Genomic DNA, 15,395 nt, shown 5'->3' with positions numbered 1-15,395 from the left:
TTATAGAAAGTAAAAGTATTTCCAAATAATATGTTAGCAGAAGAGAAAGGCTTTTGCTGTCATTCACGAATTAGTGTGGTCAGATATTATAAGCACTCAGACTTGAGAAAGAACAGTAATCGGGTGCTCAAAAGCATCTAAGAAATAACAGTATTTTGAAGCCAAATAATAATGACTACATGACCTATCCAATCTGCCCATCCATACCAACTACTAGGCTCTATAATCCTTCTCTCCCTCCAAAATTCTCTGTACTTGTTTGGGGCTCTCAGATTCAGATCATTTCCACCACCTCCACTGAGATTACCCCCCTTCCACTATCATCCTGTGATCCCTCATTCCAGACTCCCTTTCAATTGAAAGAGGCCCTCTTCCAGTAAAATTAGAAACATATCTCTATCATATTTCCCTTCTCCCACCTTTCTTCCTGAATATACATATTCTTCCAGCTGCCCCCCATATACTTTTTGATGAAGATCACTGACCATTTTAGCGACTGCCTTCTGGTCCAAATCCATTCTTTTTATAGTTTTTGATGGTGTGGTCTCCAGAGCTGGACTCCAAATGAGATCTCACCAGATATTTATAGACAGTCAATATTACCACATTTGTTTCCTGCTGGCCATTCCTCTCCCTATTAACCAAGAATCCTTCTGACTTTTGCCATTGCCTTTTCTACCTGTTTGGCCACCTTAAGATTACCAGGTGCAATCACCCCCTAAAGTCATGTTATTTTGTACACAGAAGTACTTCAGCCCCAATATTTTGTCTCTCTTTTGGATTTTCGCACCCCAACTGTGTGGCTCTGCATTTTTTAAGCATTAAATCTTAGCTGTACAATTCTAGACCATTCTTTGAGGTATCTACCACTGTGTAGATTTTGATGATATCTACAAAATGACAAACCTTTCTCAACATTCCTTCTACAATATTGCTAGTAGCAATGTTGAAAAGTAGGGTTATGCTTTCATTAGCATGCATTTGGTTGTTCAAGTGCCTTAAAATTTTTGGTGCACACCAACTTGATTGTGCACACTTTAATTCATAGCTAGATATGTATATAATTGATTTTCATATGTTAAATGTTTTAGCACATGCACAGAGAAAGTTATTAAAATGAATGTGTGAAATGAACCAAAAAAACAGAAGTGGGAATGACCAGGCAGATGTTCCAGGGGTAATTTTTCAAGTCTTTTATTTTAGGATTCTCAATTAGAATAAGTAATATTAAATAGCGTGTGATGTTTAATGAATTGTGGATGCTACATGGACCGTGTTGCGGCTAACAAGCCTTCATCAGGGGTCCTATATCCTTTTGAATTGTCACACGGTGACTTAGGTGCAAGCGCACCATTTTGTAGTATTGTTATTTGTCCTAACTGCTGTAGCTTTTTAAGACATGACATCGCAGGTTTTGCACATGTGTTGCTGCATCAGCCTAATTTTTTGGTCTGATGTTTGTAGTGCGATATAGGACCCCCTGATGAAGGCTTGTTAGCCTCAACACGGCCCGTTTAGGGTCCGCCCTTTATTAAACATTGCACACTATTTGATTTTACGTATTCTAATTGAGAATCCCACAATAAATGACTTGAAAAATTACTCCACAACATCTGTCTGGTCATTCCCACTTCTGTTGTGTTCTCCATTTGGATCCCTATGTGTTTGTTTGTTTGTTTGTTTTTTCTTTTCTATGAATCAAAAAACATCAGAAAACCAGGGGGAAAAAATCTGAAAACAAACCAAAAACATTTTGACTGTGCACATTGCTATTGAAAAGGACCAAAACAAGCCTCTGTCCTCAAAGTGATGTCTGTTTACCACTATCCTTCAACACCTTCCATGCAGTCATTCAAGGAGTCTATACCAAGAGCATCAGATGATGTGGTGCAGCCATTTTTAGTGCCCATGCTACAGGATAGCCATGGAAGGGAGAGTGGTCAGATGCTAATGCTCTTCTAAGTAAAAAAAAACAGATCCCTTCCTTGATCTCCCAATGTAGTCTTCTGTCCCTACTCACTTTATCTTACACCATTCTTTAAAGAAACATACTGGCACATAAGGCAGATATTTGGATAGGCTCTCCACCTGAGCGGATGAACACAAAATCCCACGAGGTCAAAATACAGATAAACAAAGTGGGAAGTGGACCAATGACTCCAGGAAGATGAGACTATGATGATGTAGTATTAAAAAAAACTTTATTGTAGACTCGACGCAGTACTGTGTTTCGGCCACAGGCCTGCCTCAGGAGTCTTGATTGATGTGAAAAAAGTATTCAATAGTGGTTGGTCTCGTTAAAAACCTTCATGTTTTTCAAACAACAGTCTAGTGGAACAAATCTGCTTTCACCTTAGTGAGGAAAAAAAAAAGGTGAAAGCAGATTTGCTCCACTAGACTGTTGTTTGAAAAACATGAAGGTTTTTGTCACGATTGTGGTCATGTCTCATGCGCTCATTCATTTCGCCATCTGGTGGTTAGACCTGGTGGTTGCAGCGGACTGTCTGGTTGTTGTTTCCCCTGTTCCAGAAGTCATGCCGATCTGGTCCGGATCTTCCAGCCTTCCAGACTGGCTTGGGACTTTTGGAACTTAGCAGCACCCTTACCTGGTGAACTCCCTAGTCAGTTGCCTTTATGAACCACCTGGATACTTTCTACTTTGCCTTGGCAACAGAGGTCATCTGATGAGCTTCTCATCGGTGAGAGTTGTTGCAGTGCTTCCTGATCTCCTTATCCTGTGGTGGACCGGCCCTGCTTGTTTCCCTGGTTTACTTCTCCTGCTCGCTGCCTGCCCTGACTTCTGCTGGTATCCTGATTACTTCTCTGGCTTGCTGCCTGCCCAAGACTCGGTGTGTTTCCTGGTTTACTTTTCCTGCTCATTGCCTGCCCAAGACTCTGTGTGTTTCCTGGTTTACTTCTACTGCTTGCTGCCCACCTAAGACTCTGTTTGGTTGCCTGGAAGCCTCTACTGTGTCCTGCCCTGCCTGTTCCAGCTTGCTCTACTTCAGTTGCAGCTTCAGTCCGGTTGCTCCAGTCCTGGTTGTATCAGACTGTCTGTGTTCTGCCTTGTCTCTTGTTTTGGGGTGATTCTCCTGCCACTGCCGCTCCTCGGCAGCGGCCCAAGGGCTCACGTGTCCTCACTAACATGACAGTTTTTAATGAGACCAACCACTACTGAATACTTTTTTCACATCAATCAAGACTCCTGAGGCAGGCCTGTGGCCAAAACACAGTACTGTGTCGAGTCTACAATAAAAAAATTTTATACTACATCATCATAGTCTCATCTTCCTGGAATCATTGGTCCACTTACCACTTTGTTTATCTACATAAGGCAGATGGCCATACTGTAATTTTCCACAACTGTTAAAATGTTTTTAAAGCATCAAGTTGCTCAAATAAGAAATAATGCAAGCCACATATAACACCTTCTCCTGATTACTATTTATGTTCCAGGCCACTTTGTGCAAGTGATCTGGATATATGTGGGGTAGAATGCTTATCAGGAAAAAGTTACCATATACGAAGAACCTCTTCACGTGGAAAATCTACCCAGCTCCCTTTTTGGTGAACTCAGTGCTCCTAGGAAGACAAATGCAAGTCATTCAGTTGAACTGCACATGCAGAAGGATCACTGCAGTCATCATGACGACAGATAAGATCCATTCGCCCCATCCTCAGCAACCACTACTTCCTCCTTTCCCTAAGGGATCCCATGTGTCTGTCCCACACATTCGTAAATCTGACATAGGTCTTCGTTTCCACAACTACCGGGAAGCCATTCCACACATCCACTACCCCTTCCGTGAAATAGTATTTTCTCAGATCCCTCCTAAGCCTATTTCCTCTTAACTTCATCCTATGTCCTCGCATTCCAGACTTTCCTTTGTTTGAAAGAGACTGACCTCCCGTTTATTAATGCCACTGAGGAGTGGCCTAGTGGTTAGCGTGGTGGACTTTGGTCCTGAGGAACTGAGTTCCATTCCCACTTCAGGCACAGGCAGCTCCTTGTGACTCTGGGCAAGTCACTTAACCCTCCATTGTCCCCATGTAAGCCGCATTGAGCCTGCCATGAGTGGGAAAGCGCGGGGTACAAATGTAACAAAAATAAAAAATAAAAAAATTAACTCAATGCATTAGTACCACAGGGTTGCCTATCATCAAGAAAGCAAGCGGTGATAGTTGACCACCACGTTTCACAGATTAATACTGGGTGACTATGAAACAAACACCGAAAATGTCAGAGTTTTGACTGCTTTGAAGGTCAACTAAAAATACATGGACACCTGCAACACAATGCAACCAAAGAACGTAAAGGACATTACTTGACTCTTCCTCCTCCCCTCCCTCTCTAAGTTCCCCCCAATTGTACCTACCATACATGTACCTTATCTACTACAATATTGCCTTGTATTCATTCATACCATGTATTTGTTCAGACCGGAATCGGGTAACGCCGTTAACGGTAATACGTAAGCCACATTGAGCCTGCAAAAAGGTGGGAAAATGTGGGATACAAATGCAACAAATAAAATAAAATAAAAAAAATTAATAAAACTATTACAGTGTGGAACCCCAGTGGTGGGCTATCATTTCCCCACTTTTGAAAGTACTGATTTATGACCCCTGATGCAGGCACTGTGTGCTGAAACACAGCCCGTGTCGGGTCACTGAGGTACATTATTTCTACTTCTAGTAATTAAAGGACGTGTTCTGGTCTTGAAGGCTCTTGGTGTTTTTTCTGTGGGACAATTAGTGTGTGGCTATTATTGCAGAAATGTCAAAATCGGCCATTTACCGCCAGCACTAAAAGTAGCCGTAGCAGGGGATAAAGCAGGCCACATTTTAGCACTGCTTAATAAAATGATCCCTACAAGATCTCCATTAGGTAATAAATGAACTAACAGGCTTCTTCACAGCAAGCAAGCTCTGAATAAATGCACTGTTAGGCTACGGCATACTTAAACATGTTCATTGCTTCCTGTTTGTCATTTCTTTTGCTTTATGGTACCACAAAGAGCTGTAAAAGGACTCATCAAAACTGCCATTACTGTGTATTGTCTTTTGTGAACTCTCATTGTCATCTATTAGTTTTGTAAATGCGTTAAATCATTTTGTATCTGTCTGTATTCATCTTCCTGATTTACAATAGCAGTTCTCCATCATTTTTCTCTGATTAATGCATCTTTTGGCTCTAATTTCCAAGCCGGATTCCATTCTACGCCATTCATAATCTTGCAGATGTTCAACACGCAATTGCTCTTTACTTAGCAAACAAACAGTATTTTGTTCATGAGTATGACTATGAGTGTGTGAGTGGATCTATACTGTGAATTATTTCATAGAAAATAACCCCTTGATTTATTTACTCAATGCTTACACTAGCACAGACATATCACCAAACCTTATTCTCTGTGGAAGTGTCCTGGAATGCAATTCTAATAAGTACAATGGAGAGGGTCAGAGTACACAGCAAAAGCAGTCCAGAAAAAAAGCACAAGGGGCTCTCAAGAATGGAATCACTGCACTTTATTAATGACCCGACAAAGGCAGTGTTTCGGAGTAAAGAAATGCCTGCCTCAGGGGGGTCAATACAACCAAGCAAAATTCAGTGCATGGGTTGTTGCACAAAAGATAATAGCTCCGTACAATGAAAATCGTAGAAAGAGTTCCTGATGCGGAGCAGAGTGCCAAGAAAAGGCAACAACCTATGCACAAAACGTTGCTTGGTTGTACTGACCCCTGAGGCAGGCATTTGTATACCGAAACACGGCCCATGATGGGTCGTTAATAAAGTAAATCGATTCCATTCTTGAGAGCCCTTTGTGCTTTTTTTTCTGGCCTGGAATGCAATTCTGCCACCTCATTTCAGACTCCAGAGCAGCAAGGGTGTTCTACTCCAGCCCCTCCCTTCCAGACAACTAGCAGGGAAGGGGAGGGGGGTGGGTTGGGAGCAGAAGAGAGAACAATCATTTTGCTCCCTAATCCAGCCCTTCTTTTCCTATTGCTTCTTCCCCTCGCCCATCCACTTGCCCACAGTTCCACTTCCTTTCTGTCTATAAATTATGCCTGCATGTCACCTGATGCAGCGTTGGCCTTTCTTTTATCTTCATCCTGCTTAACACATTTTAAACAGCATTTATTTTGGCTTTCCTGATTCTTATCTTTTGCTATTATGTAAGAGAAAAGCAATGGCTACTGTCCTGACCTCAGGAAGGAAGATTTTGTCTCCGAAAGCTACTCAAAATTGTATTGCTAGTCCCATAAAAAACTTGTATTACTTTCCACGTTTTGTTTTTATTTATAAGCTTTTAAAGTTGAATAACACAGCTACAACACTACTATTCATTTTTGTAATCTCTTTTGATTGAACTATCTGGACTATCTATTTATTAGTCTACTTATCAGGCTTTGAGAGTTTGAATATAAATTTCTCTCTCGAATCTAACTAAAACTCCCCACACCTTCTTTAATATTCCCATGCTTATTATCGATTTCTGATTTCCCTGTCCTCCTTGCTTTTCATCATTTTTCTAAGCCAAATTTCCTGACTCATATATTTTAATATACTAACTCTCAACCTTTTGCAGATGATATTAAGATCTACAGCAGAGTGGACACCCCTGAGGGAGTAGACCAAATGAGAAGTGATCTATGAAAGCTGAGAACTGGTTGAGTGCTTGGCAGAAAGGATTCAGTAAAAAAAAAAAAAAAAGTATTCATGTATTTGGAATGCAGAAATCTATGTAAGGTGTATAGCAGAACACTAGGATAAGTAGAAGATAAGTTTATATAAATAAAATAAAATAAAAACATAAATAAAAGTCTTGCATGACCTTTTCTTTACCAGTGGAAGGAACCTGATGTAGGTATTCCCAGTTTGCTATATTGGCTAGACTTGACAACTTGGGTATGAGGCAGGGCCGGATTTACACTATGGCTCTTGCTAATTTTCCAGTATGAGATTCACAGAACATTATTTATTCCATCTTTGTACAATTGTTTTCCTTATAAATGATTCTGGGGCTCATTTTCACAACAAAAAAACATCCAAAGCAAAGTGCAAAGTGGCAGATGGCCTTTTTTTCTTTGCCAAACGTCCAAATTGCTATTGTTTTTTGTTGTTTTTTTTTGTTCAATCATTTTTATTAATTTGGATATAACAATAAAAAAAGGAAATTAAGTACCATTGACTTTATAACAGTTTAACAAGTTAGAACATGTACACTGACTTATAGAAAAATTATGGACAGTGTTTACATCATCTCTAGAATCCCTGATGCTGTTCCATTACAGGTAATTATAACTATACAAGTAAACATATTATTAAATGTTAGAGGTGGAGATAAGAAATTATACATATATATGTAATTAGTACCCATTTATATTTGCATAGATTATAATAATTAATATTAACTGGATGAGTAATTGAGTATAGGAGACCAGGTTTTATTAAATGCTACAAGGGAACCGCATTTCTCAGCAGCAGCTTTTTCATATTTAGCGTATAGACATACTGTATTCCACCACATATCATGAGATAACTTCGTAAAGTCCTTCCAGTTTTGACATATCAGTTTTAAAGCAACTTGAATCAATATACGAAGTAATTTGGCTATGTGTGGTTGTAGTATCGTGTCTAAACCAAATTCTCCCATGATTATGATTTTGTATGTTAATGAGATCTTAAAATCTAGAATTTGAGAAATAGTTTCCTCTATATGAGACCAATACTCATCCAGTATATGACAATGGTAAATTAAATGGTCTAATGTGCCTACATGGTTGTTACAAGACCAACATCTATTTGAAATTTCTTTAGATATTTTGGAAAGTTTGTAAGGTGTCCACATAGCTCTATGCAAGATGTAGAATGATGATTGGGTAAGAGCAGATGATTTTGAAGATTTATATAATAATGTCCAGATTTTTTCCCATTGTTCTTCAGTAATTTGAGAATTGAGTTCTTTGTTCCAAATGTTTTGTAAAGCTGAAGGACAATGAGAAGAGTGATCTTGTAAGATTTTGTACCATGTTGATGCCATTTTTTTCCCATTAGCCAACTGATGGCATAATGTTAAACAACTTGGAGTTTCATCCTTTAATGAGTTAATATCAAAGTTTGCAGAAATGCAGTGTTTTAGTTGTAGCCATTGAAAGTAGCACTGATTGTGTAGGTTATACTTTGCCTGTAGTGTAGAGAAAGGTAGCCATTTGTATTTGTCCAATAGTTGATGTAGAAACCATATTTTTGCTTCTATCCATTTAGGCCAAGCAAAACATTTACCATTGATTTTTAGTTTTGGATTATTCCAAAGTTGTATCTTAGTAGTCGAATGGATAGATATTTTAACACATGAGTCCAATGAGTTGAATGATGATTGAGAAGTGGATATGATGGGATTATAATCCGATTTATGTATTGAAGACCATGGTAAGAGAGGTGTTGGAGTTGCTTTAAAGATCTCAGCTTCTTAAATTCCCCAAACATCATGGAGGTGTCAATTTTCCAAATTTTCTGGACTATCATAAGGCTTTCTTACTAAGACAAAGCTCTTTATGGATCACCTCAAAAGAAGAACATACTGACCCAAATTGCTATTGTTGAAACACATATTGTTGAACTTTTTAAACTATGCTGGATTAATGACTCACAAGCATACTGTCGCGCCTCTCACCTGCGGGGCGCTCCTTGCTCCCGGTGCGATCCCTGGCCCCGCCTCAGTGCAACTAGCGTTGGCCTTGCCTGTGGGGTCGATGCTCCAACAACCCTTACTTGGCCAGACCGTCGGTCGGTATGGCCGGAGCCGGCAGCCATTTTGGGCAACACCAGCGCCCCTGGCAAGCTCTTCCCTTCCGGGCGCGGGGCCCGGGAACTCTGGCCACGCCCCGGCATCCGTATTGGCCATTTGGGTCTCGGCTCCACCTCCTCCCATCAACCAGCCTATCCATGCTTCTGGGCCAGCTGATGTCGGTTCCTTTGCATCCTGCCAGCTGACAGCTATCGGCCCCGATGGGGGGGGGGGCTATTTAAAGGGCAGCACCTCTCTACAAACTTTGCTTCAGCTTCTACTACGGTAGATTCGCTGGTGAGTGGTGGAGACCTGGTTTACTACTTGCTGCCTGACCTGACCTCTGCATGGAACCCGACTACTCTCTGCCTGACCTGACCTCTGCTTGGGTTATTACGGAAAAAGTATATAGCCATCTGCCTCAAAGTGATAAGAGGACCATAGAGAAGGACAACTGGACAGACTACATGGGCCTTCTGATCCTTATCTGCCATTGGCTACAATATTCCTATGTGAATCAGTCTGAACAGTCTAGTAAGAGACCTCAAAGGCAACTGAACCACACAGAGCGCATACCATTTCCATCAACAAGGAATATATGAAAAATGCAGGAGAAACATTGAAAGTTTCTCATTCAGAGCTGTTGGAAAATCTGAACCTGGCAGTGAAAGTACTGGCATCATACAAACTCTACAAGAAGCTATACAAGTTCATGAAAGCTGTTAAGTAGAAACAGGTTCATAAAGGAGTGAATTACTGAACTTTAATGCACTACCACTTGATCTCTTACCCCGGAAAAATCTTTAACGCTTGACTGCTTAATTCACTTTGTTATGTACGAACTTTACTACAATACCACTATGTATTTCTTGATCCGGAACTGGCGATTGCCATTACGGTACAATGTAAGCCACATTGAGCCTGCAAATAGGTGGGGAAATGTGGGATACAATAAATAAAATAAATAAATAAAGAGATGCAGAATGTCATCAATAAAGGTGAGAATTCTACTGTGGTTCTAGTTGCTGATATCGTAGCTGTCAAGTTTACTGCCACACCTTTATGATATTTGAAGACCTTAATCTTTCCTATACTTATAACCCTTACAAACTGAGCTTTTGATTATGAATTTTATCTCCAGTTTGTTGATATTGTTCCAGTCTTATCAAGATCACTCTTCAGATGCACACACAGAAAGAGAAGAGGATATGGTGAGCCTTGATCCACTCTTCCCTGTTTGGTAGTAATGTCATCACAGTTGAACAATCACCTCTTCAAAGTCATGGCGACTTTACGTTATTCTCATACTGCTTGACCTTCTACTACTTGCTCACCCATTTGCTATCTCTTTGTTGCACAGAGCCTTCGATTATGAACTTTGTTTTCACTTTGCAACTTTTGCTCTAGTCTCATCAGGATTGGTTGGGGAGGAGGGGAGAGTAGTGGCCTCTGTCCTTCCTACACAAAGAGCAACATCATCATAGTTGAACCATCAACTCCTCAAATGTGTGCATTGTTACTGAAGCTCCATTGCACTGCCACAGGCATGTTGACAGAGGGGCCTGACAAAGGGGTGTGCACTTTCGTGTGTATTGAGAATACCCTGTGTTTTGTTTCTGATCTATTACAAGTTGTCAAGATGGCCTCTAGTTTAACTTTCTTCACTGGCTATCAGCATTTACTCTAATCTGTGGTTGGCTATTCCTGTGTTATTAGAACAGGATCATAGTCTGCACAGGATAATAACCTCAAAACATAGGGTTATAGAGCAAGGACCTCATATCTTAGTTTATGCAACTGTTGTTATTAGCTCTGTAGAATTCCCCTCTATGAAACAGCCCATTTGCTAAAATGTATTTGTTTGAATACTTGATCTATTCACAATTATCAGGTTTTGTTTGGCTTTTTTCTTGCATCAAAGGCTGACATATGTTATATTACTGACTCATTACATTCTGATGCAGATTTTTGCCCTATAAATCTAATTATTTCTCCAGGCTATCGTGTTAAACATCAGGCTAGGATAGGTCGGTACGGGGATGGAATGTTTCTCATGATCATTTACCTTTTAATAGAGGGGTAATGCATCTGAATCAGGGTACTCAATGTACACTGGTCTGTTATCAACAGCTGTTTATAGTCCCGATATATTCCCCCCCCCCCCCCCCCCAGCAGTGTAGAATCTGTATTTTGCATTTGCCTTTAGTTTAGTTTCATGTCATCTATACCACTCTTTGTCAAACAATAGAGCAGTTTACAATTTAACAAAAGATTAATAAAAATAAGCAGTATGGCGGAAGGTTTGGTGTGCGTTCGTGAATTGCTATCTCAAATATAGCTAAAAATGAACTACCTTGGATCAGTTACAGTTCAACAAAGAAGTTTGCAACACCTGTCTCTGTTAAATTTCATAGATTTCTCCCTATCTTGTTTTCAGTAAGGAGTTTGGCCTCCATTCCTTTTTGTCAAGCTGAGCTTACTACGCAAAGAAGAGTATCTTCTGTAGTCTGATCATTTTTGGACTATAGTTCAGTCCTGGATAGTTTCTGATTTAGGGGGTCTTTTACTAAGGTGCGCTAGTGTTTTTCACTCATGCTAAAACTCAGCTGGCGCTAAACACTAAGAAATCCATAGGAATATAATGAGCGTCTCAACGTTTAGTGCCAGCTGAGTTTTAGTGCAAGGTAAAAATGTTGGCGCACCTTAGTAAAAGGCCCCGTTAGATTACTGCAACTCTCCTGTACCTGGGTCTCGCTGGTTCTGTGTTAAGATTTCTACAAGCTAACAAAACTCTATTGCTGCATTGCTTCCCAATAATCCAGTCAGGGTCTATATTATATTACTAGTAAAAAAAAGCCCGTTTCTCATTGAAATGAAATGGGCACTAGCAAGGTAATGACCTTCTGCCATTAATGTTCTCCCCCCTCCCCCAGGACCCCCCTCCCCCCTGTCATTGCAGCACCCCTCCCACCTCTCTCTCATCTCAGGACCCCCCCTTGTCTCAGGACCCCCTCTATCCGGGCCCCCCCGTCCTCCGATGTCCGCGACCCCCCCTCCTCCCATTTCCGCCGGCCAGCGCCTCCCTCCCTCCCTCTGTCTTTGTGGCCTCCGACAGCAAGGAGGACGTGTGCGGGTGCCCCAGCCCTTCATACGTAGCAGCTGCTGTTTAAAAAGTTTTATCTCCTGCTCGTCCGGCAACACTGAAGTGCAGCAAGTAGAGCCGCCGCTTGTTTCAGCTGTTCCTCTGGTCCCGCCTTCATTTCCTGTTTGCAGAAGGGCGGGACCCCAGGAACTGCAGAAACAGAAGCGAAACCACAGAGTTCCCTCGAGGGCGGGGCAGTGATCGGGAGTGCGATTACGAACCCTACGAACACTACATGGCTTCACTGCCACAGAGTCAGCTTCAGAACGTTGGAGGTGCGAATTATATATATAGATATTATAGCGTCCTATTTCTATACTCCGTTCCTCCAGTGCAAAACAGAATATAGCTTGCCTCCTTTTCCCTGGAAACCAGTGAGGATTTTCTTTCCTACCTTCAGATGCAGTCTCCTCAGCTCCCCTCCTTCAAAGTTTCTGACATCTGCTTTTGGCTAAGGTTTTATTTCTGGATTTTGGAAGGTTTCTTGTAGGGCTCTTTCCTCAGCTGCCCTTATGCTCAGACACCTCCTTATCACAATGGGCAGTGTTTAATGTAACCCTCAAGGGAATGAAACCCACAACCGCACCCCATGATCCCATTTCAATGAACTCCCTCAAGCATCTTGCCCCTACGCTAGGTCCTTATATTCCTCTAATGATCAAAGCAAGTCTCTCTCAAGGCCTTGTGCCCCCAACTTGGAAATCAGATGTTATACGTCTCAAGCTCAAAGATCCCAAACAGACGTCTACTTCCCCTACCAACTTTCACCCCAAACTTCCATTCATAGCAAAGCTCACAGAAGAGATTTTTCTCTCCCAGCTCAATGACTTCATTGATAAGACAAACGGTCTTCACCTGAACCAGACCAGATTCAGATAATAACACTGCACAGATACAATGTTAATAGGCATCACCACTTTCATACACTATTACACAGATCAATCTAAATCAGTCCTTCTTCTATCCCTGGATTTGTCAGTTGTATTTGACCTTGTAGATCACTCTATTTTGCTACAACATTTTCAACAAATTGGAATTACAGGAACTGTATTTGAGTGGTTCCACTCATATTTAACTTCCAAGACATACAAAGTCAGCTACCAGAATGTACTCTCTAGCCCATTTCCAACCACTTGCAAGGTACCTCAGGGATTTTTATTTATTGCATTTGTATCCCACATTTTCCCACCTATTTGCAGGCTCAATGTGGCTTACAGAGATCTGTTATGGCATTGCCATTCCAGGGCGTCAGATACAATTGATGATGCAAAGAGGTTGAGGATGGGAAAGAAGTTTTAAGAGAATAGATATACAAAGATGATTTTCAGATTGGGGTGGATTGGTGAGGTGTTAAAGTTAAGCTATGGGTCCTCTTTGTAGGCCTTATTGAAGAGATACGTCTTCAGGGATTTACGAAAGTTGGATATTTCGTCGATTGTTTTCAAGTCAGCTGGTAGTACGTTCCACAACTGCGTACTCATATAAGAGAAAGAGGTCGCATGTATACGCTTGTATTTTAGTCCTTTACAACTGGGGAAGTGTAGATTAAGAAATTTTCGGGATGATCTTTTGGCATTTCTGGGCGGTAGGTCCACGAGGTTTAGTATGCAAGTCGGGGCGTCCTCGTGGATGATTTTGTGTACAGTTGTACAGATCTTGAACGTGGTCCGTTCCTTAAGTGGCAGCCAGTGAAGGGATCCCTCTTATCACCCACTTTAATCAGCATCTTTATGGCGCCACTTTATACAATAATCCAATCTATTTGTCTTACAGCATACATTTATGCAGATGGCATCCAGATCATGCATTCCCTAGAACCTACAAGCCCTGAAGACATTAACCTATTTAACAATAAAATTTCACACATTACATCCTGGTTGGCCAATAAACTGAAACTAAATTCAGACTACTCCTCTTGGATTCAGGTGAGGCAACTCTACCATCACCACCACCTTCGTTATTTAATCAACCAGTCCCATTGGTTCAGTCTCTAAAAATTCTTGGAATTATTGTAGACCGTACTCGCAGCAAGCAGTAATGTAGCTATGTTATCTGATTAGCACAGGAATGCCCATTTTCTACCTCCTGACACAAACTATCCCCCCCCCCCAAAAAAAAAAAATAAATGAAAAATACTTCTTAGTGCACAATTAGCACATGCTGATTCAGCAGTTACTGCAGCACACCTAAGCACATCATACAGTACACCATATCAGTGTCTAATGCAGCTTCGTAAAAGGGCCCAAAGTTTAGGAATTTAGGATTCCTTTTACTAGGCTGCAGTAAAAAGTGGCTTTAGCGCACCTTTACACGGGTCTTTCCCATGCACTAAGGCCATTTCTCCACAGCTGTAAAATGCCTTTTTTTTTTTTTTTGCGTTAATGGCCATGCACTAATGTTCAATGATAAACACAGGAACAAGAACCCCTACGTATAGTTCTAACAAACACCAGGAAGTAGGGGTGGACCAAGACTTCTAGGAATCAGTTGCGGGTAAAGAAATCTTTATTAACCGAAGCACCTCACGGAGTAGAACATGACAAGGGACTGTGTTTTGGCAGGGCAACCGCCTGCTTCAGGGGTCACAAACACTGTAAAACCCAATCTGGCGTATGGGAACCAGGTGCTATGTGCGTAGCAGTTTAACGTTGTGTCAAATCTTAACCAAAAGAACATTTATGAAGACTCCGAATCACACACTTGCCCGGACAGCCCTGAAAATCAGGACCATTTACAGTTATTGAGGTCAATTTTCAGCCAGCAGCAGTCAACATTTTGCTGACTGCTGATGGCTTTACGCCCGGATGTTCAATGCTGGGCCATGTCCGGGGTCCAGCACTGAGGATGTGTGGCTGGCTAAAAGTAAGTTTGTATAGGGGGGGTTAAAAGAGATAGATAGGAATGAAAGTAGGGAAATGTTATAGATAAACTATGTACTGTTTTTGGTATAGGGAAATGTTCCTCCTGAAGAAGGAGTGTTCGAAATGCGGTCTCGCATCGAGGAACAAAAGAGAGAAGGTGTGAAGAGTTAGAAGGTGCTTAAAGTCTGGAAACAGTATGTAAATTCCAGGAAGCCCTTGACACACTGCACTGATTCACTCTGCTGAACTAACACTACTCCAAGAAGAGTGCTGGAGAGACTTTGTTGTGAACACTGTGCTCCTGCTTGATGTGATTTAGAAGATTTTTATGATTTAAAAGGACTATAATTTGAACCTTTAAGGACGATATCTAAGACACAAGTGGAAGATTTGAAATTGAGGAAACAACAATTGGGGAGCATGTACACAGATTATGGATATATAGAAATGTGCCCACACAAGGTTTATGTGAATGGGTGGTGAAGTGAAGGGTGTGACTGGGCAAGTTCCGGAACTTACACAGCATAAGTGGTTTTATGTGATATATGTATTGTAATAAAAGAAATTAAATATTTTAAAGGAAGAACGTTTTTTGTGATA

The sequence above is a fragment of the Microcaecilia unicolor genome, chromosome 7, assembly GCF_901765095.1.
Source record: "Microcaecilia unicolor chromosome 7, aMicUni1.1, whole genome shotgun sequence".
Taxonomy (NCBI): domain Eukaryota; kingdom Metazoa; phylum Chordata; class Amphibia; order Gymnophiona; family Siphonopidae; genus Microcaecilia; species Microcaecilia unicolor.
This window is presented reverse-complemented; position numbering follows the sequence as displayed.